Source organism: Myotis nattereri (assembly GCF_964212035.1).
Source record: "Myotis nattereri genome assembly, chromosome: 16".
In the NCBI taxonomy this organism is placed as follows: Eukaryota; Metazoa; Chordata; class Mammalia; order Chiroptera; family Vespertilionidae; genus Myotis; species Myotis nattereri.
This window is the reverse complement of record NC_138091.1, coordinates 41113874-41135620: the sequence shown is the minus strand read 5'-3', so window position 1 is coordinate 41135620 and position 21747 is coordinate 41113874. Positions and strand designations below refer to the sequence as shown.

Sequence of the window (21747 nt, the reverse complement as noted above, 5' to 3'; positions counted from 1 at the left end):
AAAAGGATCTGTGTTGGACTGTATTCTCCAAAGGCAGTTATATAGAATGAGTTACCGAGGACAGGAGGGAACCATGCATGGAGGGAGGGAGGAAAAAAGAGAAGACTGTTGGTTTAAACTTGCCTGACTTGCCTGAGGTGTGTGTGTGTGTGGGGGGGGCATTATTATCACCCCCATTTTAGAGATGAAGTAGCAGAGTGACTTGTCTAAGGTCACATAGCTGGTAGGCGGTGGAGCTGGAATTGGAAGCCAGGCATCCTCACTCCACAGTCCAGCTGTTATAGTCTGTAACCCAGTCTGGATCCACTTTCCAGCTGTCAGGGCACTAGCCATCCAGACACGCCCAGTTAGCCTGAGCTTCCCCCACATACACACTTCAGAGGTCATAGGCCTAGAGGAGGCAGTTTCAGCAAGGGGAGAAATCAGAGGCCCTGACTCACAGGGCTGAATGTCATAAAGAAAGGATTCCAACAGGGCCGGTGTGGCTCAGTGGTTGAGAGTCAACCCATGAACCAGGAGGTCATGATTTGATTCCTGGTCAGAGCATGCCTGGGGTTCACGCTTCATCCCCAGGGTGTGGGGGTGTGCAGGAGGCAGCCAATCAGTAATTCTCATCATTGATGTTTCTATCTCTTGCCCCCTCCCTTCCTCTCAGAAATCAATAAAAATATATTAAATATATATATTTTTAAAAAGGAAAAGAAAAAAAAAAAACAGGATTCCAGTGCATGTTATATGCCAGTCATAGCTACACAGCATAGTTAATTCTCCCCATAACCTTGGAATGAGCACCTATTTTGTTGTCTGTGCATCCTCTCTTCCCTGTGAGCAGCCTGCTCCACCTTCCCACAGGTTATGGGTTCAAATCATTACGTGGTTTCTGCTGGCATTAGAATTACCTGGGAAGGAGTGTCTCTAATAAATTTCATTTCTGAAGTTCTATCTCAGCCTCCTGCCACTACTTCAAACAAGCTGAATCTTTCCTAATGAGGCATTCTTTTTTTTTTTTATTGTTTAAAGTATTACATATGTCTCCTTTCCCCCTCATTGGCCTCCCCACCACTCCCACCCCCAAGGGCAAGCCCCCACCATCCCAGTGTCTGTGTCCATTGGTTATGCTAATATGCATGGGTACAAGTCCTTTGGTTGATCTCTAACCCCCATCCCCCAGCCATTCTTTCTCTTTCAACTCCATGGCCCTCAACCCCTGAGTCCAGAGTTCTATTTCCCTCAGAAAGGTTGGTTTCCCACCAAGAGAAATAGAAACTGATACTGAAAATTCAGAGACTGGGGCCAGGAAACTTCCTTCTGATTATATTTGAACTAGAGGCCCGGTGCATGAAATTCTGCCACTGGGGCGGGGGACTGGATTGCAAGAGGGCACAGGCCAGGCCGAGAGACCCCACCGGTACACGACTGGGCCGGAGAGGGATGCGGGAGGTTGACCAGCCAGGAAGGGACCGTGGGAGGGTTCCAGGGCATGTCCGGCCAGTCTCAGTCCTGATCGGCCAGACCCCAGCAGCAAGCTAACCTACCAGTGGGAGCATCTGCCCCCAGTGGTCAGTGCACATCATAGCAAGCAGTTGAGCAACCTTAGCATATCATTAGCATATTATGCTTTGATTTGTTGAATGGACAACCGGATGACTGGACACTTAGCATATTAGGCTTTTATTATATAGGATAGTCCAGTATATAAAACATACTTTACAGTTTAAATGCCTTCCTTTGACCAAAGGGTTAACTCCTTGGCATGGCTCACAAGTTCCTTTAATAGTCTTGTCCCTGCTCCAGTTGTTACTGTTCTTAACATGCTCTTTAGGAGCCTAGTGGTCCAAAGTGGGTCGCAAACTTTAAGGCCTATGGGCCTCTGTTCAGGCTGTTCCCTTTCTCTGGAATTGCCTCCCTTTTCCACCTCTCCTCTTAAACCAACCTCTTTCCCACCTCCACCCCACTCATACTAATCACCTCCTTCCCAGGGCTCCCATAGACCTTTATGTCAATAAACACTCACCTCAAACTGGCTTCAGGAGAAACAAAACAAACAAAAAACACACAACCAAAACTAAAAACAATCAAACAGGGAATTAATCTAAGTGAAAAGTTCCCGGCCCAGCCAGTGTGGCTCAGCTGGTTGAGCATCGTCCTGTGAACCCGGAGGTTGCCGGTTTAATTCCCAGCCAGGGCACATGCCCAAGTTGCAAGCTTGATCCCCAATAGGGTGTGCAAGAGGCAGCCAGTTGAGCCACACTGGCCAGGCACCAGTTGATGTTTCTTTCTCTCCCTCTCTCATCCTCTCTCTGAAACCAATAAAAATACATTGGGAAATAATAGGTCCAGGGGAGTCTGGATGCAAGTTCTAATGTAAAATCATTTGAAATTTTCTCTCTTCCTATCTTCTCTTTTCCACTGTGTTTGTTTCATTAATAATTATACTTTTCTTATGTGTTGGCAAAGATGACCATCAATAGCTGCAGGCTTATGCCTTAACAGCTGAACACACCCAGCTAAGATGTTTTCTTCCCAAATCTTTCCCGCCAGAATCTCAGATATGATGCCCATTGGCCCTGTTAGGTCACACATTCAAATCACCATGACTCTAACCAAATGAAGGTCATGCACTACTTCTAGAACCCACCTGAAGCATGGAATGGAGCATGAAGAAAGGCTGATTTTCCAGAGGAACATTGGGTTGCTGTTATCAATAGAAAGGGGAGAGGATGATGGACAGACAAAACAACAGATGCTCTTTCCAAATGATCTGTTTGTAAATACTGTGCTAGGAGCCAAGAGACTTTAAAGTCAACAAATCTAGGTCTTGAATTTAATGGGTTTGCAATTAGTGGGATAGACAGATGTTCAAAATAGCTCAAACAGGTGACTGTGAGAGAGTTAAAGCAAAATGCAATGGTAATACACTGGAGAGGGATTAATCCTGCTTGGGGAATATGGGAAAACTTAAAGGAGGAAGGGGGCTTGTAAGTTGTGATTCTAAATCTGGGTAGGATTTCAAGTAGATTTTGCTGCAGGGCAGATGTAATATTTTACTTGATTTTTGTGTCAGCAGAGCCTAACAGTATCTCAAATACTGATTGTATTAGCTATCGTCATTTGGATGAAAGTATAAGAAAAGGACATTGGCCAAAATGGGAAAAAGGAACTTATATTGGAAGGCTGCCAAGATATCCTATGGACTCCAAGGAATTGCTGAGCAGTCAGGCTGGAAAGAGTAGGGATCAGGGGATCTCCAGGGACTTCTGAGAGGGAGTTGATGGATGGCCCTCTCTAAAATGCTGACATTAATGGAACCCAGGCTCTATGCCTCTCAGTTTCAAATTCCAAGTTCCTGGCAGAGAGAATCTGATTAAGCCAGTTAACATCAGTGGATTTAATAATCTATGGCTGAGAAGGCAGGATCATGTCCTATAGACATGGCTGGAGGGACCCATTCCAGTTGAGGAGGGGAGTACTTGAAACAGGCTGGACCCAAGAGATATCTATTGAAACAGTGGATACTCAATACATGTTAATTAAATGAAGGCAGTGATACAGGACAGAGGAGGTTCTTCAGGCAAAGAAAACAGTACGAATAAAGGCAAAGTGGGAAACTGGAGGAACGACTGAGGAACAGTTAATAGAATTATAGAATGCAAGAACTAAATTAAGGGGTCTCTTTTTTTTTAAATAGATGAGGAAACAGTCATTTTACAGAGGAAGATGCTGTGGACCTAGGAGCGAAAGTAATTTACCTATCATCCTATATAATAAAAGGCTAATATGCAAATGACTGGTTGCTATGACATGCACTGACCACCAGGGGGCAGATGCTCCCACAAGGGGAGCGTTGCTCAGCCAGAAGCCAGGCTCACAGCTGGCAAGTGCAGCGGCAATGGTGGGAGCCTCTCCTGCCTCTGCAGCAGCGCTAAGGATGTCTGACTGCGAGAGAGCCCAGGCCAGGCTGAGGAACCCGCCCCCCCGCCCCGTGCATGAATTTTGTGCACCAGGCCTCTAGTCCTGTATAATAAAACCTAATATGCAAATTGACTGAACAGCAGAATGACTGGTCGCTGTGACGTGCACTGACCATCAGGAGGCAGACGTTCAACACAGGGGGTTGCACTGATTAGCCAGAAGCCAGGCTCATGGCTGGTGAGCATAGCGGTGGTGGCGGGAGCCTCTCCCACCTCCACAGCAGCTCTGAGGACATCCCCCGAGGGTTCCTGGACTGCAAGAGGGTGCAGGCCGGGCTGAGGGACACCCCCCACCTCCCCCAGTGCACAAATGTCGTGCACTGGGCCTCTAGTATATAATAAAAGCCTAATATGCTAAGTGTCCGGTTTTCCGTTCAACAAATCAAAGCATAATATACTAATGACATGCTAAGGCCACTCAACTGCTCTCTATGATGTGCACTGACCACCAGGGGGCAGACACTCTGACCAGTAGGTTTGCTTGCTGCTGGGGTCTGGCTGATCGGGAGTGAGCGAGACAGGCTGGACACACCCTGGAGCCCTCCCGCAGTCCCTCCCCAGCTGGCCAACCTCCCATGTCCCTCCCTGGCCCTGATTGTGCAACAGTGTGATCCCTCAGCCTGGCCTGCACCCTCTCACAATCCAGGCTGAGGGACCCTGCCCTCCCCCCCGCCCCCGTGCACAAATATAGTGCACTGGGCCTCTAGTACCTGATAAGAGTCAGCATAAAAGTTATAATAAAGATGCTCCTTGCCCTGACCAGTTGCTCAGTGGTTAGAGCGTTGGTCTGCAGACCAAAGGGTCCTGGATTCAATTTTAGTCAAGGGCACGTACCTCAATTGCAGGCTGGATCCCCAGCCCCAGTCGGGGCATGTGCAGGAGGCAATTAGTCAATGTGTCTCTGTCACACTAATGTTTCTCTCTCTTTGTCTCTCCCCTCCCTTCCACTCTCTCTAAAAAACAATGGAAAAATATCCTTGGGTGAGGATTTAAAAAACATAGATGCTCCTGAAGTTCTAGGAATAGATGAATACCAAGAGAGGGAGTTAGGCAGAGGAGAGGATGGAATTTAGAATTATAGGCCGGAGTGCCCACCGTTAGGGAATGATGGGAGTTGGAGGAGCAGCAAAGTAGACTGTGGGATGCTCAGGGAGGGTGCAGGGCACTTTCATAAAATGATCTCAGGTCATTCTGATCTGTGTTGGATGTTCCTCTGCTCACTAAAGTCCCTGTCCCTTCCCTTCAGGGTGTTGTCTTTGTTAGGTGACTAAGATCCCCATCCTTGTCCATATTTGTCAAAGATGGATATCTGGTCCATGCCTAGGCCAGCAATTTAGAATTTTGAGCTGACAACCTTAGAGACTGACCATTTTCATTAGCAGCCTCAAGTCAAGTCATGACAAGGAAGCTTCAGTGGGGCGTTCCATAAGCACTCCCTCTGGTGAGGTTGCTGAAGGTGTTCTTCCCGACGTGTGGTTGTTTAACTCTTTCTTCAAATTTGGGAGAGATCTGTTTCCTTCCAATAACTCCCCTCCCCGCCCCCCGCCTTGTTTTTCTGCACAAGATAATAAAAGCTAACATATATTGAGGGACGCAGTATGCCAGATGCTATATTGAATGCTTTGCAGGTTATCTCATTTAATCTTTATGACAACCTCTGAGGGAGATTGTCTCATAGTCTCTATTTCACAGAGAAGAAAACTGAAGCTGGGAGTGGTTAAGCAATGGGCCCAAGGTTATACTGCTGTGTGGGTGGCTGAGCAGGGGACCCTGCCAGGACCTGGTTCTTATCTGCCATGCTGCACAGTTAAGTTGAAAGTATTTTTCAATCAAAAACACTTAACGCAAACACACCAAGGGAAAAATGATAGTCTCTATTTGAAGATGAGTGTACCGAGGCTCAGAGAGGTTAAAGAGCTTGTTCAGGATTGCACAGCTTATTCTGTGTCAGAGCCTGGATTCATTTTAGCTCCCATCAGCTTTCTAGTTAATGCAGTTTACTTCCATTGACGACTGTGATGGCCAAGGGAGAAAAGAATGTTTAGGAGTGAAGATGATCAATAGTACCAGATGCTATAGCAAAATTAAGTAAAATGACTTAGAAGAAGACATCAGCTTTGAGGAGTAGGAGATCCCCAATAGCTTTCAAGAGCACTGTGCTATGGAGAGGAGAGGGCAGAAGCCTCTTTGGTGGAGCAATTAGGAGTGAGGACATGGAGGCTATGATAGGGAACGGGGGGCAACTTGAGGGTCAAGGTAGGAAAAAAAGAATATCTTCAGAACCAGAAGGGAGAGATAAAGAGGAGAAGGCCAGCAGGGAGAGGAGAATTGAAAAAACTCAGAGAGGGGAGGGATGGGACCAAGAGCACTCCCATTCATTCAGTATTTACTGAGCACCTATTCCCCAGGCACTGGGGAGACAAGGGAGAACCAAACAAGCAAGATTAATTTTTTTTTTTGAAACTGATAGTTATAATGAGGAAGACAGATAAGAAACTGTAAAAAGATAAATAAAATGAGAATTATGATAAGAGTTCCAAAGAAACAGCATATAGAGATAGAGATTAGGGGCTGAGAGCAACTGCAGGTGGGGTAGTTAGACAAGGCTTCTCTGAGCAGATGAGGCAAGAGGGTGAGAAGAAACTAACCATGCCAAAGCTGCTGCAGGAAAAAGATTGGCATATGCAAAGGCCCTGTGGTGGGAAACGGATGGTTGGAAGTTAGTGGGCAGGAGGGGAGTTGGTGGGATAAGAGGGCCTTAAAGGGGATAAGATAAAAGAGAACTCCTTTATCCTAAATCTCATGAAAGCCACTGAAGGAACAGAATGACATAGTATGAATGATGTTTTAAGCAGCATGGGAAAAGAGCTTAGTCTTGAAAACATTGAGAGGACTGTTCTTCAGACAAGAGGAAAGGTAGATGCTTGCATGATGATGCCTGGGAAGCATTTTTGCACAAGGAAAGTAGAGGTTCAAGGAGTCTGTGTTGCAGAGATCTGCTCTTCTCTGTGACTTTAGTGAGAGGGGAGTTGGGCAGCCCTGTGTGAATGAACCTTTCTGTTGTTGAGCCCAATGGGGGGTCCCATCACCGTACAAGTTGCCCCTTTTGGTCACTGCAGTGACGTGCTACCCATTACCATCTCTAATGTCCTTCTCAAATTTTCTCTTCCTTGCTATTCCTTCTTCTTGATTTAGAGTTTTACTACTAATTCCCCCAGGGAAGAAGAAGTAAATAGAACATTGCTAAAATTTTACAAAGTCTGCTAAGTTTCAGTTCCTGGTCTAGCCTATAGTTCCTCTGAGTCTCGCTGAGGTGGTAAATGGAAACCTTTTCTGGTCGCCTATTGCTATGTAACAAACCACCCCAAATGTTAGTGGCTTAAAGCAATGACATTTATTTTGCTCATGAATTTGTGATCTGGGTAAGGCTCAGCAAAAATAGCTCTTCTCTGCTTCACTTGGTCTCTATTGGTATGGCTTGAAAGCTGGGGGCTGGAAACTTCTGGAGACTGGCTCACTCATAACTGATGTTTGCGGTCAGTTGGGCCTTAGCTGGACTATTGCCAAAACATCTTCATGTGGCCCCTCCATGTAGCTTGGGCTTCCTCACACCATGGTGGCTGAGTTCCAAGGGTGACTGTCCCAGGAGATAGAGTCATGTAGAAGCTGTATTGCCTTTTATGACCTAACCTCAAAAGTCATGCAGCATCATTTCCACTATATTCTATTTATTAGGGTGAGTCACTGAGTTTTGGAATTAGACTTTACCTTTAGATGGGAGAAATGTCAAAGAATTTGGGGACATGTTTATAAACCACCGTAAACTCACTGGCCTTCGGCATTCTGCCTTTATTCACTTGATAGATGGAGAGTGGGGGCCTCACCTTTTCCCCAGCTTTAGGCTCCTCTTTGGGGATCTAAGAGGAAAGTTAGGCTTGGAGATATAGTCAAGGAAGAAGAGTTATTCAGGCTCTTGAAGTAGACCCACTTGGATTTGAATCTTGGCTCTGCCATTTACCAGCTCTGTGTTCTTGAAGAAGTCACTTAACCTTGGGTAAACCCCATTTTCTTCATCTGTATCCTTCTCATAGGGTTATTATAAGGATTGAGTTAATAGAGGGATATATAATACATACTTAGAATATTGGCTGGTACACAGTCAACACTCCATAAGTGTTAGCTATCGCCGATAAGATTATTCAACACATGTTTATTATTAGTTAATTAAATCAGGCTTAGGCAGGTTCTGGGCTAGATGCTAGATGCTTTCAACCATGTGGGCAGAGAGTAGGCTTTGCAGTCAGCCAGACCTGATTCTCATTCTGAGTTTACCTGTAGTTCCTAGCTGTGGGACTTTAGATCAGTCTTTCACTTTCTCAGCTACAGTGTCCTCAGTTGAAAATGAGAATTAAAATAGTACCCTACCTCCCTGGGTTCTGGTGAGGATCCACTGAGATAATCTATGCAAAAGCCTTAGCTCAGTTCCTGGAACATAGTAGTTACTTAATAGATGTTAATCATTATATTTATTTATCAGGAAGTTGGCTAATAAAGGGATACATCATAGTCTGAGGTAGATGGGCAAACAACCTGCTAAGGGAGTCCAGCAGAAGAGATTAACTTTGCCAGGAAGAATCTCAGAAAGGCCAGAGGAAGTGATATGGGAATTGGACTTTGAAGAATGAGTAATGTTTTTCAGGTAGGAAATGAGGAAAGAGAAGGGATTCCAGATGGAGGGAAGATCTGCAATGGCATAAAGTTACAGAGTGTGGACATGTTTGGAAGAAGGTGATAAATTCAGTGTGGAGCTTAAGATGTGTGAGATGAAGGGGATGAGGCTGGAAGGCGTTGTTCAGGGCAAAGCATTGGCTCAAGTAGAAGAAACTGCCATCGTTAAGTCAAGAGGGACTGGCAGAATGTGGAGAAAGGCCAGTGGCTGGGCTGGAGAGAGGTTTTGTAGGTGGAACAGATAAGCTGAGGGGTAGATGTTCTATGTGAGTGCAGGAGGGGGCAGTGAGGGAATCAAAAGCTAGCTGCTAAGGAGTCAGGGGAGGAGGGGAGGGTTTGAATGGATGGAACAAAGTTATGGGATGTGGAGTTCAAAAACCTGGCCCCTGCCCAGCTGATGCAGTTCAGTGGTTGAGCATTGACCTATGAACCAGGAGGTCATGGTTTGCCTCCCTGTCAGGCCACATGCCCAGGTTGCAGGCTAGATCCTCAGTGTGGAGCGTGTAGGAGGCAGTGGATCAATGATTCTCTCTCATCATTGATGTTTCTATCTCCCTCTCCCTCTCCCTTCCTCCCAGAAATCAATAAAAACAACACCCCCCCCCAAAAAAAAAAAACCCCACAAACAAACCTGGCCCTGAACCCACTTGGTATACTTCTGAGTATCTCCATGATCTGAGATTGTCATACTATTTTGGCCTTAGCTTCCTAGCCATACAAAAATGATCTTTCCTATCTGCTACACATAATTGTGGTGAGAAAGAAAAGAGGTAATGCATGTGTAAGTGCTTTGTAAGCTTTAAATAACTAAACAAATATTAGGCCCCATGTTATTAGGGAGGCAGTCAATTGCCTGGGCTAGCTCAGCTAAAGCAGAGTTTTTGTGAGGTGGAAGGTGGGGAATATCTGTCCTGGGTAAAGATAAAGATAGACACAGCAATCAACACACACACACACACACACACACACACACACACACACACACACTACAGATATATACAGCAATTTCCACACTGGGCTGGGTCTATAGGAGGGCAATGGGAAACTTTCAGTTCTATCACCATTGAGCCTACCATTTGCCCTATCCTGTCTTACCTCTCACTTGGATATAAATAAGATAGTCCAATGGTTAATATCTGAAGTCTTTAACTGAGCCTCAGGTATCTGGGGAACCATGACAATTCTATATAATAAAAGCCTAATATGCAAAGCAACCAAATGGCAGAATGACCGGTTGCTATGATGTGCTCTGACCACCAGGGGGCAGATGTTCAATGCAGGAGCTGCCCCCTGGTGGTCAGTGCACTCCCCAGGGGGAGTGCTGCTCAGCCAGTAGCCAGGCTCATGGCTGGCAAACGCAGCGGTGATGGTGGGAATCTCTCCTGCATCCACGGCAGTGGGCCTAAGCTGGCAGTTGGACATCCTCCGAGGGGTCCTGGACTGCATTGCACAGGTCGGACTGAGGGACACACACACCTCCCCCAGTGCACAAATCTCGTGTACCCGGCCTCTAGTTTATGAATAAAAGCTTGTGCTATGTATTTCTAGGGCTAGAATCCAGAGTCTCCAACAAAGTCCAGTAGGCTCAGTGACCTCTCTCCCCCAAAGGTTAAGAGTCATTGTTTTCCTCACCAGAAATTAATAATAGCTATCCTTGCCCTGGCCAGTGTGGCTCAGAGGATAGGGTGTAGGCCTGAGAACCAAAGGGTCTCCTGTTTGATTCCCTGTCAAGGGCAGTACCTGCATTGCAGGTTGGATCCCCTGCATGAAGAGGCATCCAATCGATGTGTCTCTCTTATATAGATGTTCCTCTCTCTCTCTCTGACTCCCTCCCTCTAAAAAGCAGTGGAAAAAATAACCTTGGGCGAGGTTTAACAAAAAAAACCCACAAAAAAACAAACACACAAGAATAGCTATCCTTGGGGAGAAGAACTGGTGGGTGAAGGGGGGAGATTTTCATGTTTAATTTTCAACTTTTCTGAATTGGTTGAATTTCCTAACCACAACATATATTAGTTTCATTAAAAAATGTCATCAGTAGTTATCTGAGTGGTTTAAGATTTCATCTTTATACCCCTTTACTAAAACACAACAAACACAAACATTAATAGCTGTTATTAAAAAACATACCCTGATAATATCAGCAGGGGCATACACACACACATAAATCATTCCATTATGCAAAGTACATCCTCCATTATGTAGGGTAAAATGTCTACATTTCCTATAAACTACTGGCTTCATTCAATGCAGTAAAACTTGCGATTTAAGTTAACCAGGGGGAAAAAAAACGGCGATTTCAAGTATTTCAACTCAGAAGCATAAAAATGTGTGTACGTGTCAATATATATATACTGCCTTCTGCATTCTCGTGAATTGGCCAATGTGCAAGCAGTTGACGTTTGATGCTTCAAGCGAGGGAACAGAGAGCAGAGTTGAATCCACTACTCTCTCCCCACGCACTCTAGTAATTATTCTATTTCCACGTCATATTTCCGGGTGTGTGTGTGTCTCATCTCACGCAGAAACTGGAGTTCAGGGCAGGCAGGAGTCACCCATGTTCTTTTTACTGTCCTCGGAAACCCAGTTGAGGTGTTGGGCCCCCTGGGGATCTGGCGCTACTTGGGGACTAACTGGCTGATTCCCACGTGGTAAGTGGCTCCCACCCTGGCAGCCACGTGGTATTTAGAACCGGAAAAAGGGAGAGCAGGCAAAAGAGAGCCGCATCAGGGGCATTTAAAGTGTCTTGACGTCACACACTGCCAGGAACTCAGCTGAGTTTTTAGCAGGACATTCCAGCCATCTTCCCTCCCTCCCTCCGGACTTCTGGGCCCGGACATCGGCAATTCCCCTGCTATTGCGGAGGGAGGAGGACTGAGCCTTCGGAACAGCCAGCACGGGGCGTTCCCAGCTGTGTGCTGGCCCCGCCCTTTCTCCCTAAGGCTCTTCTCATTGGTCAGTTGGTGTGCAGTACACGCTCCAGCGCTTCTGTGTGGAGGAGAATACTGGCCGTCTCATGAATTATGTAGGAAGGCGTGTCTTGGTCAGGATGGGGCTGGGCGGGGATTGGCTGGAGGGGCTGTAATTCAGAGGTTTCCGGAGCTGCGGCGGCGGCGGCGGCGGCGTAGACTGGGAGGGAGAGCCTGGGGTTCCGTCGTCGCAGCGGAGGGAGTGAGCCCGAACCGGATCCTTGACGAGTAACCCGGCTCGGCTCTCCCTCTCCGCGTCTGCGAGGAGAGACCCTGCGGCCGGAGGGAGCCCGCGGCCCGTACCCCGGAGCAACGCACCCCGGCCTGTCGGGCCTCAGCCCGAGAAACAGGTGAAGGGTGTGAAGGGTGGGGTCGCGCCCCCCGCGCGGCTCCCGGGCCCGAGGACCCGGTGGGCGCCGGAGGGGACGGAGGCTCTTGGCTGGTTGGGGGGAAGTTGTGGAAGGAAACTTCAGAGGGGCGGGTAGAGGAGGCTTGGAGGGCCGCTCTGAAGGGACACCTCCGGGGTGACAGGAGCGGGCCTCTGAAGGGACAGAGGGCGCTGGAAGGAAGTTTCGTTCTTCGGAGGAAGGGAAGGCGGCGAGGAAGAGAGAACGCGCTCGAGGGGGAGGACCGTGGGGCGAGAGCACTCGCGTGGGGGTGGCGGGAGTGAGGGACAGCCCCCCCCACTTCCTGCTCCCTGGGACTCGGGGACGTTCCGGCCATAGGAGCGGCTGTCAAGCCCGCGGAGGTCGCGGAGAGGCGGGGTGGCGTTGAAAAGAGCCCCCCGCCCTCGGCCCTGCCCTGTGTTAGATCCCTTAGGAGCCGGCTGTGCCCCTCTGGAGGTAGAAATAGGTGTCTTCCTCCTACCGTCTCCTGGGCTCATTGGTTGTGGGTAGGATTATTGCATAAGAATCAAGTTTCCTGTAGGGAAATTGACAGCCTTACACACTCTTTCTAAATCCCCTCCGGTCTTTTTCTAGGTTAAGCCGGGTTTCTCCCCAACCCCCTTCAAAAAAAGAACCACAAACCAAAACACAACAACAAAATACCACTCCCCCTCTCCCCCCAATCAAGCCAGCCCTAGAGAGAAATAAACCTCTTTGCTCCGTGTCATTGTTCTTTCATAAACACCTGGTAAACTCGGCCAGAAGATAAATAATGGAGCCCCTACGTTTACTGGATTGTGGTGTTGCTTAATTGCATAGGGCAGAGTGAACCAATCGCGAGTAGGAGTTTTTTTTTGTCTCAGAGCCAAGATCTTGGGTAAATGCAGAGGAGAGGGAAACAAAGACTGGCTGGCCTTGGTGAAGCCATGTGTGCAAACTTTACCTGTGTTCGGGTGGTGTGGCCGCGCTTCAGTTAGCCAAATCCGAACTGCCACCCAAGTTGCGTTTTCCATGTTTAGTAGACATCCCTCTGTTATATCAAGTGGGTGTATAGTGTTGACACCCTTATTCTTATACAAAAACATGTATAATGTGCATCTGCTGGTTTTATAGTCTGTGTATGGGTTGTAACTTTGGTGAGCTGTGCTGATAAAGCATTGGTTTGAATACATCAGAATAGTAAATCATCTCAGCCTCTTATATGTAAGGCTTTAGACCGTTATAACCTGATTCAGCCAGTTGTCTATTTTGTTATATGTTAAATATGTCTGTGTTCCTTGAGTCAACACATTTATTTCCTTATTACATGTGCCAGACTGGAATACTGGCAGAATTTATGCTCAGACTAGTGGGATGGGGGAAGGAAGGCTGCAATACAAAAAAAAAAAAAATTGTTGTAGATGTTGGAGGGCTGTTCTTAGTCTCTATATTTATTAGCACATCTATCACAAAAAAACCACTAGCAAGTTTATGAATCTTTTATTTTTGTGTGTAGTCCTATTGGAAAGAAGAACCATTTAGAAATATCCACAGTTACGATTTGACCCACAAGGGATAGATAGTTCATATCCTATTTTGTAGAGTAGGAGATTGAGGCCGAAGGAACAAGACACTTGCCTAAGGCAGCAGAGTGCCATAGTGGTGGAACTCACACTCCTGTATATTTTGTGCTCTTTCGACTATCTATGCTTAAGTATTCGGTCTTATTTTAGAGCGAGTGTAAACCCCATTGAGAAAACTGTCAGTGAAATTCTAACATACACATGGATAGTGAAATACCACCAATAGGCTGTAAGACTCCATGGGAGATATGTGATAAACAGGAGGAAAAAATTCAAGTGGGGTTTGCTGAGGTCATTTTTCTAACTGCTCTATCTAACTTGGGAAGTAACTGACTTTTTAGTTGGCATAATTTATCCTCAGAGTTTAGCTATTTCCTAATGGAAAGAGATATTTACTTAGGCAAGCTTGTAGATGAAGGACAGTTGTGACCTAAATGTCACTTCAGCCTGTGGCTGGATCAGTGGCCATTTGCGTTTCCAGAAAGTTGCTTTCTCCTCCTTGATTCTGCATGTTTTGACATTTAGATGTGAGATGGGGCAGAGATAGTGACTCTCATTTCAGACACAGAGTCCAGCACCTTTTTACCTTATAGTTTTCTCAGAGATGGTGCACAAAGGAACAAATATTTACTTTCTGCAACTTAGTGAAAGTTGCTGTGAAGAATGAAATGACTTATTTATAGAACTTGCAGTTTACTGAGGCAACTTGAAAAATGCTTTACCCCTACAATGCAGCATGTCTTCAAAGAGATGGTAGGACATTGTCTGGTATTCAATAAATTAGCTATTTTATATAATATACTAGAGGCCTGATGCACGAAAATTCGTGCAAGGGTAGGCCTTCCTTCTCCTGCCTGCTGGCACCGGCTTCCCTCTGGCACCCGGGACCAGGGCTGCTTCCCTCCAGCCATCGGCAGGCACCCAGGATCCAGGCTTCGCTCTGGCCCTGGCTTCGTCCTTCTGGACGTTCGGTCTAATTAGCATATTACCCTTTTATTATTATAGATAGCACAGAGAAAGAATCTTTCTATTATTGTGGAAAGTTCTACTGGACAGTGTTGTAGTAAGCGCTACAGGTCTTTAGAGGAAGGAGAGGTTACAAGGCATGCAGTTGTGTAGGAATTCTTCTTGCCAAAGGCGAGATTTGATCTGGGTCCCAAATAATGGTTGGAATTTGATATCTATAAAGAATTTCGGATGAGGAGTTATGGTGATTTAGCACAAAATCCTGGTAGATTAGGCAAGTAAGTAGGGGAGAAGGAGTGCCTACTTACTTATATGATATCTTGACTATAAGACCAAGGAATTTCAGTACAGTCCTTTTGTAGGGGAAGCTTTTAACGATGTGAGAGGCGAAGTACTGGTGTTTAATTATGGAGTGCCTACTATGTCTCAGGCATGTGGCCGGCATTGGTTAATTTGTACAAAGCATATCAGTACACAAAGCCTCTGCCCTGGTGGAGTTGTCATTGAGGTTAACCTTATAAACTGGGCTAGCACCCAAAGAAAGGTGAACTGATTTATTGGATTTGTGTGCGTTAAGTGCAGATATGTGTTTGTTTGGTTTTTTTGATTTTTAATTGTCCACAAATTGCTCACCTTTTATGTCTTCCATATTTTAAAAATTTACTATAACTTTTGGGTCATTCATAAAAACCAGCCAAAGAACACTTTAAGGACATCCCCAAATCCTGAAGAACCTCTGGTGTCCTGTAGCAAGCAGCCTTGGTGAGGTCCAACAGGATGGCATTGCTGGGCTGTTTCAGTCTTTGTTGGTTATGGTAAAAAAATTAATGTTGTGGTTACCCATTGGTTGCTAGAAACCTTTGTTTACTATGATGCACTTTAATCAGGATGGCCAGATAGTACTTTGGCTGTAAATTGTTTGGAATGTCTTCAGTTTTTAAAGGGAATAGCATATGGAAGAATGAATTTCTATTATGGTTAGTTCTCATTTACCATGTTAGGATTATCACAACTCTTAGTTCAGATAGGCAAACATATTATACTAGAGGCCCAATTCATAAAATCTGTGCAAGGGGCTCGGCCCTCGAAGCCCTGGCTTCATCTGGAAGGTTGTCCAGATGTTTGTTCTGCTGTTTGGTCTAATTAGCATATTAGCTCTTTATTATATAGGATTATATAGGATATTGAGAGCCAGTTATTGTGCTAGGCCGGATCCAGAGATAGTGAAACATGGTCCCTGTTTTCACGGAACTGGGGGCATTACTGTGGGGACAGAGGGTATGCTCTGTTAGTATGGAATTCAGGCAGAGTAGATGACAGAATAGTGGTTTAAGGTTCAAACTCTGGTGTCAAACAGATCTGGGATTGGATCCTGGATCTGCCACTTACAGATTCAGTGAAATAAAATAGGTAAAATGTTTAGCATAGTGCCTGGCGCACAGTAAGAATTCCATAAATCTAAGTTCTTATTAAATGTCTAGTTAAAGAGATTGATTCTCTTCACGGATGAGAAAAGACTTTGTCATACAGGGGCTTTATCAGGTGGGAACTCCTGAACAGGGTTTTGTAGGATGAATAGAACTTTTCCTTCAGAGCTAAGTGGTAAGCAGTGGCATTCAAGGCCAAAGGAATAGGAATAAGAGGCTTAAAACAGCATAGTGCATTCAGGGAGCTCTAAGTGGAAGTTCTTAATTTAGGAGAACTAAACAGGGTAAAGGAAGCTGCAGAGCTACAGCTCTTATCCTTTCTCTTCTGTTAATAATTGGGTTCAAATGTCATTAAGTTGTTTTTCCTGTTTAGGGACGTAATACATGCTTGGTAATTATCAGAGGAAAAGGGGGTTGGGGGCAGGTAGAAAAGGGTAAAGGCAGATAAAAGGTGAGTGAAGGAGACTTGACTTTGGGTGGGTGGTGAACATAATAATATATAGATAATGTATTATAGAATTGTACACTTGAAACCTATATAATTTTATTAACTAATGTCACCCCAATAAATTCAATAAAAAAATAAAAAAAGAAGTAATACATGCTATTGTAAAACATTTAAATTTTTAAAAATATGTATTATATATTTTTATATATAATAGGTTAATAGTTTGGTGTATATTTCTCCAGACTTCTTGCAGCTTTTTGTACTTATCAGTTTATCTTGGACATATTTATTGCAAATTCCTTTTTCACAGTCTAATAAAAGAATAATAAGGAAGGTAAATCTACCCCACTCCAAGACAAAATTAGGTTTGGATTATCTGGTTTTCCTTTTTGCTACCTCCATCCACTAGAATAAATGACATTTCTAATCAGTGAACTTTTACCTGACCTTTGACTTTTTAACTACATTGGATGAGGAACTTATATTTTGAGCTTTCCTAACATAGCTATTATTATAGTGTTGAAATGCTTGGGCGGTGTGTTTGAGGGTTTTATGGTCCACAGTCGTATAGATAAAAGAATGGTCCAGGCCTAACCGGTTTAGCTCAGCGGATAGAGCGTCGGCCTGCGGACTCAAGGGCCCCACGTTTGATTCCGGTCAAGGGCATGTACCTTGGTTGCAGACACATACCCAGTAGAGAGTGTGCAGGAGGCAGCTGATCGATGTTTCTCTCTCATCGATGTTTCTAACTCTCTATCCCTCTCCCTTCCTCTCTGTAAGAAATCAATAAAATATATTAAAAAAAAAAATGGTCCAGATCCACAACCTCTTGGACCTTGGGGTCAGTTGTTTTAACTTCTCTGGGTTTCAGTTTCTCTATCCAAAAAATGGTCCAATTGGAGGGGAGTCGTGAAGATTAAGCAAGATACTGTATATAAACTGCTTTGCTCACCACCTGGCAGATAGCTAATAATTAATATTAAAAACTGCACATATATCTAACTAAAAGTCAGGGAAGTTATGATTCATGGCAGCCATTAATGACCCAAAATAAAGGAAAGAAGGAGTAATTGGGAGATTCTAACCTAATAGGGAAAAATGAAATGAAGAGGGACCAGGGGGATTTACATTGTGGTGGAGGAGATGGAGGCCATCATGTAAAAGAAATAGGCAAAGCAAAATGAAAATTTCTGTTTACACCAGTGTCCCCATGAGAATCTCTCTGCCTCTTCCAAAACCTATGACTGAAGCTCATTTATTTTAAGCAATATTCACTACATTTATTATCACTTCGAAATTTGAACAGACCCTTGGAGCTCTTTATGACACAAAAAGTGCAGGTAATATTGAAAGTTTGAGGGGTAGAGGCGTCAGGCAAGGACAGCGTTCAGTTGGGGCGGGGGGGTGGGGGGTGGGGGGTGGGGGGGGTGGGGGGGGCGGGAGGCGGAGTAAGAGGCTGGGAGGTGATTTGTTCCTTCTCATCTTTGTGTGTGTATGTGTGTGTTTTCATTGGAGGAGTAGAGCTGTTTGCCTGTCCTGTAACTTTTATTTGCAAATGAATTTGTATTTGAAATTGTCTTGCGGTGAAGAAGCAGCACTCAGCTTCTCTGCAAAACAGGTTCTCACACACCAGCTCTCCGGTTTTGGATCGGAGAAGACAAGAAGGAAAGGCCTTCCAGTTGTTTCTTGGCTGTACATGCGCTGGAGGAAGCCAGCAGAGCTTGAAAGAGAAAGTAAACCTTCTGGTAAATAAATGGCTTCCCCATTGTGGAGGAGGAGTACAAATTATTAGGGGGATGTTTGGGTAGTTTTTGTAGAAGCCATTTCTGAAAACTGATTTAGATTATTGAAGGCAAACCCAATTTAGGAAAATCCTACCTTGTCTGGTATTAACCACCTGTTTTCCCGTTCTGTTGATTGAATTTATTAGTTTGCGGTGTCCTGACCTCTCATTCTTGTTACAAGAATTAGAGGATTTGAGTCAGAATTGGAGCACCTGCTTAGGTGAAAGCTTCCTAAAGTGCATGTTCTTCACATCTTTGCTAATGTTGATTTTGTTTTGCTGTTTAGCAAGCACTTTTTCTGACAGAATCTGAAAGCATTAGACTTTTACTTTGTTCTTCCCTACTCTTCCACCTCAGTCCACCCAAATGCAATCCTCAAAACCTCAAAACCCAGATGTTAGCTGTGTAATTACCTCTCCTAGAAACCCAAGTGCAATATTGCATCGAGTTAGCATTAAAATAGTCGGCCTTTGAATTTTTTTCTACTTGTGGTTTAGACATAATAAATATTTAATCTCAGACTGACTGCCTGACAAATCTGTTTTGTATTTGGGCCTTTTAAAAAAAATCAATATGTTTAGGGAAAGAAAATTTATTGAAACATTAACCAAACTAAAACATAATTAGGATGGTAACTGTCTAATTCATAGGGGCAGGTGGAATAATTGAAGCATTCTGAAGCTGAATGTCAATATTCTTTATTCCATGTGTTATTGTCTCTTTGCATCAGAGTGCATAAACAAGAGTGGGATGTAAGTGGGAGTAAGCACGTGGGACACTTTAGGGTCTTAATTGCTATGTTGAAGAATCCTGGGGCCATCCAAGATTCCTGTTTCTCTAATGTACCACTGTAGTTCCATACGTCTGTTGTGGGGGAGGTTGTGCCTATTGAGGAACAGAGGGTTTATGGGAACTCTCTGTACTTTCCACTTAATTTTGCTTTGAACTTAAAACTGCTTTTAAAAGTAAAGGTTATTCATTAAAGAAGAAAAAGTTCTATTTCTGCAGAAATATCCGAGATGTCCAAGGTCAGAAGTGCTTTGTATGCAGCTATGTGATTCCATAGACTTCTACCTCAGTTTACCCTAAGCTTTACAATGAGAGTACCATTCTTTTATACCCACTGAGAATGTTTTCCAAATAATGGAGCACGAGACTGGAGGGGGGGACAGAGAAGGTTCCCTACCACCTCTGGGTTAAGTAGTTACCCCTTTCCCTAGAAGAGATGAATGTGAGCCTTAACCATAGACTTGCAGCAAGAATGTATTAGTTTTGTTTTTCAGTACCAGACTCCAGTTTTCTTTATTGTAAACAGTATTTTTGGAAAACATGTTTTAATTAATCAGTACAAAAAGGTATGTAGTAAGTGGACAGTGTCTCTTCCTTAGGGACTGTTAGTTACCTATTTCTCACTTATCTTTTCAGAATGATTTATGTGTACACATGCAAACACATTTTCACTTTTTCTTCCATCAGTAGGGGTAAATTATACACAATAACTCTTTATCTTGCTCTTGTCACTTTATCTTAGAAAACACTCAATGTGAATATGTTTCTATCTGCCTCATGTTTTTAAGGTCTGTGTAGTAGTATTTTAAGCTATGGATGCTATTATTCATTTAATTAATCTCCTAATGGTAGGCACAGATTGTTTGTAGAATCTGAAGACAGAAGTCAGTGTTGTAAATATCCTTATGTTTGTGTTCAGGTACATACAAATAAATCTATGCATATAGTATACTTTTAATGTTTTAATTATAATATGTATACTGTTTAGAAATGTAGCTTTTCAATTAACAGAGTGCACGTTTCCCCCCTTAATTTTTGGGAGAAGTCTAAAGCACACCACTCCTAAAACACAGCAAACTGTTTCATTTAAGCCCCATTGCCCCTTTGGCAAGTGGGACAGGGGTTGTTTTTGGTGTTTTGTATTGTTCCCATGGATGGTTGCTCACTGATGCTTTTGTTTGAGTTGTCTATAGCAGCAATTCTCAGAGTACTGTTCAGCAGACCCCTGGGGGTTCCTGAGCTTCTTTAAGGGGGTTCTTTGATGTAAAAACTACTTTTATAATATTATTTGTGTTTTTTACTTAGTGGCCTTTGCACTTACACTAGTTGTCATTGTAAAAAAAACAAAAACAAAACTGATTTCACATAATGTCCCTGATGAAACAGTAAACAATATTAATTTCATTGTGTCTCAATTCTTGAGGATGAGTCCCCTTTTTTTTTATCCTCACTTGAGGATATGCTTATTGATTTGAGAGAGAGAGATAAAGGGTGGGGGTGGAGAGAGAAAGAGAAAGAGCGAGAGCGAGAGCGAGAGAGAGAGAGAGAGAGAGAGAGAGAGAAACGTGGATGTGAGAAACATCGATTGGTTGCCTCCTGTATGGGTTCTGACCAGGGATTAAATCTTCAATCTAGGTATGTGCCCTGACCAGGAATCCAACTTGCAGTCTTTTGGTGTGATGCTCCAACCAACGGAGCCACCCAAACAGGGCAATGTTGTCTGTTTTTTTGATAGAATATCTATGAACTTATTAAGACAGACGATTTCTGACTGCTTGGATTACTTTATAAAGACAATTTAACAATTGTTTTTAAATTATACAAGTAGTGTTGTTCTATTTAGACATGTCTTTATAATGTCTTTCATTTATTTTTTTAAAGTGTATTTTTATTGATTTCAGAGAAGAAGGGAGAGGGAGAGAGATAGAAACATCATTGATGAGAATCATTGGTTGGCTGCCTTCTACACGCCCCACACTGCCAACCACTGATCTTTTTTACTATCTCTATAGTTTTATCTTCTCCAGAATATCATATAGTTGGAATTATATAGTATGTAGCAATTTCAGATTGCCTTCTTTCACTTAGCAACATTCATTTAGATTCTTCCTTGTCTTTTCTTGGCTTGATAGCTCTTTTCTTCTTATTCCCTTATTGATATTCCATTGTCTGTGTATACCACAGTTTGTTTATATATTCACCTATTGAAGGACATCCTTATTGCTTCCAAGGTTTTGCTTTTATAATTAAAGCTGCTATAAATATTCATGTGCAGTTTTTGTGTAGATATAAGCTTTCAACTCATTTGGGCAAATACCAAGGAGAATAATTGCCAGATTGTATGTTAAGAATTTGCTTAGTTTTGTAAGAAACTGCCAAACTGTCTTCCAAAGTGGCTGTTCCATTTTGTATTCTCACCAGAAATGAATGGAATTTCTGTTGCTCCACATCCTCCCCAGCATTTGGTGGTGTCAGTATTTTGGACCTTCTAATTAATAGGTGTTTAGTGGTATCTCATTGTTTAATTTGTAATTTCCTGGTGGCATATGATGTCAAGCATCTTCCATATGCTTTTTTTGCCATCTCTGTATCTTCTGTTCAGATTATTTTAAAAATTGGATTGTTTTCTTATTTTTGAGAGAGTTTTAAGGATTCGTTGTCTATTTTAGATAAATTAAAATTTTGCTCTTTAAAACTTTAAAAAACTGTCATAAAAT

At 43.7% G+C, this 21747-nt stretch overlaps 1 protein-coding gene across 2 annotated transcripts in view; it reads left to right on the top strand.

Moving 5' to 3' along the window:
- The first annotated feature begins 11797 nt into the window (after positions 1 to 11797).
- STAT3 (signal transducer and activator of transcription 3) overlaps positions 11798 to 21747 on the top strand; it is a 49596-nt gene continuing 39646 nt past the window's right edge. For both annotated transcript variants that reach the window (XM_081109429.1, XM_081109428.1), the window contains exon 1: positions 11798 to 12018. The gene's annotated coding sequence lies outside the window, so the exon portion shown is untranslated. The remainder of the gene's footprint in view (positions 12019 to 21747) is intronic.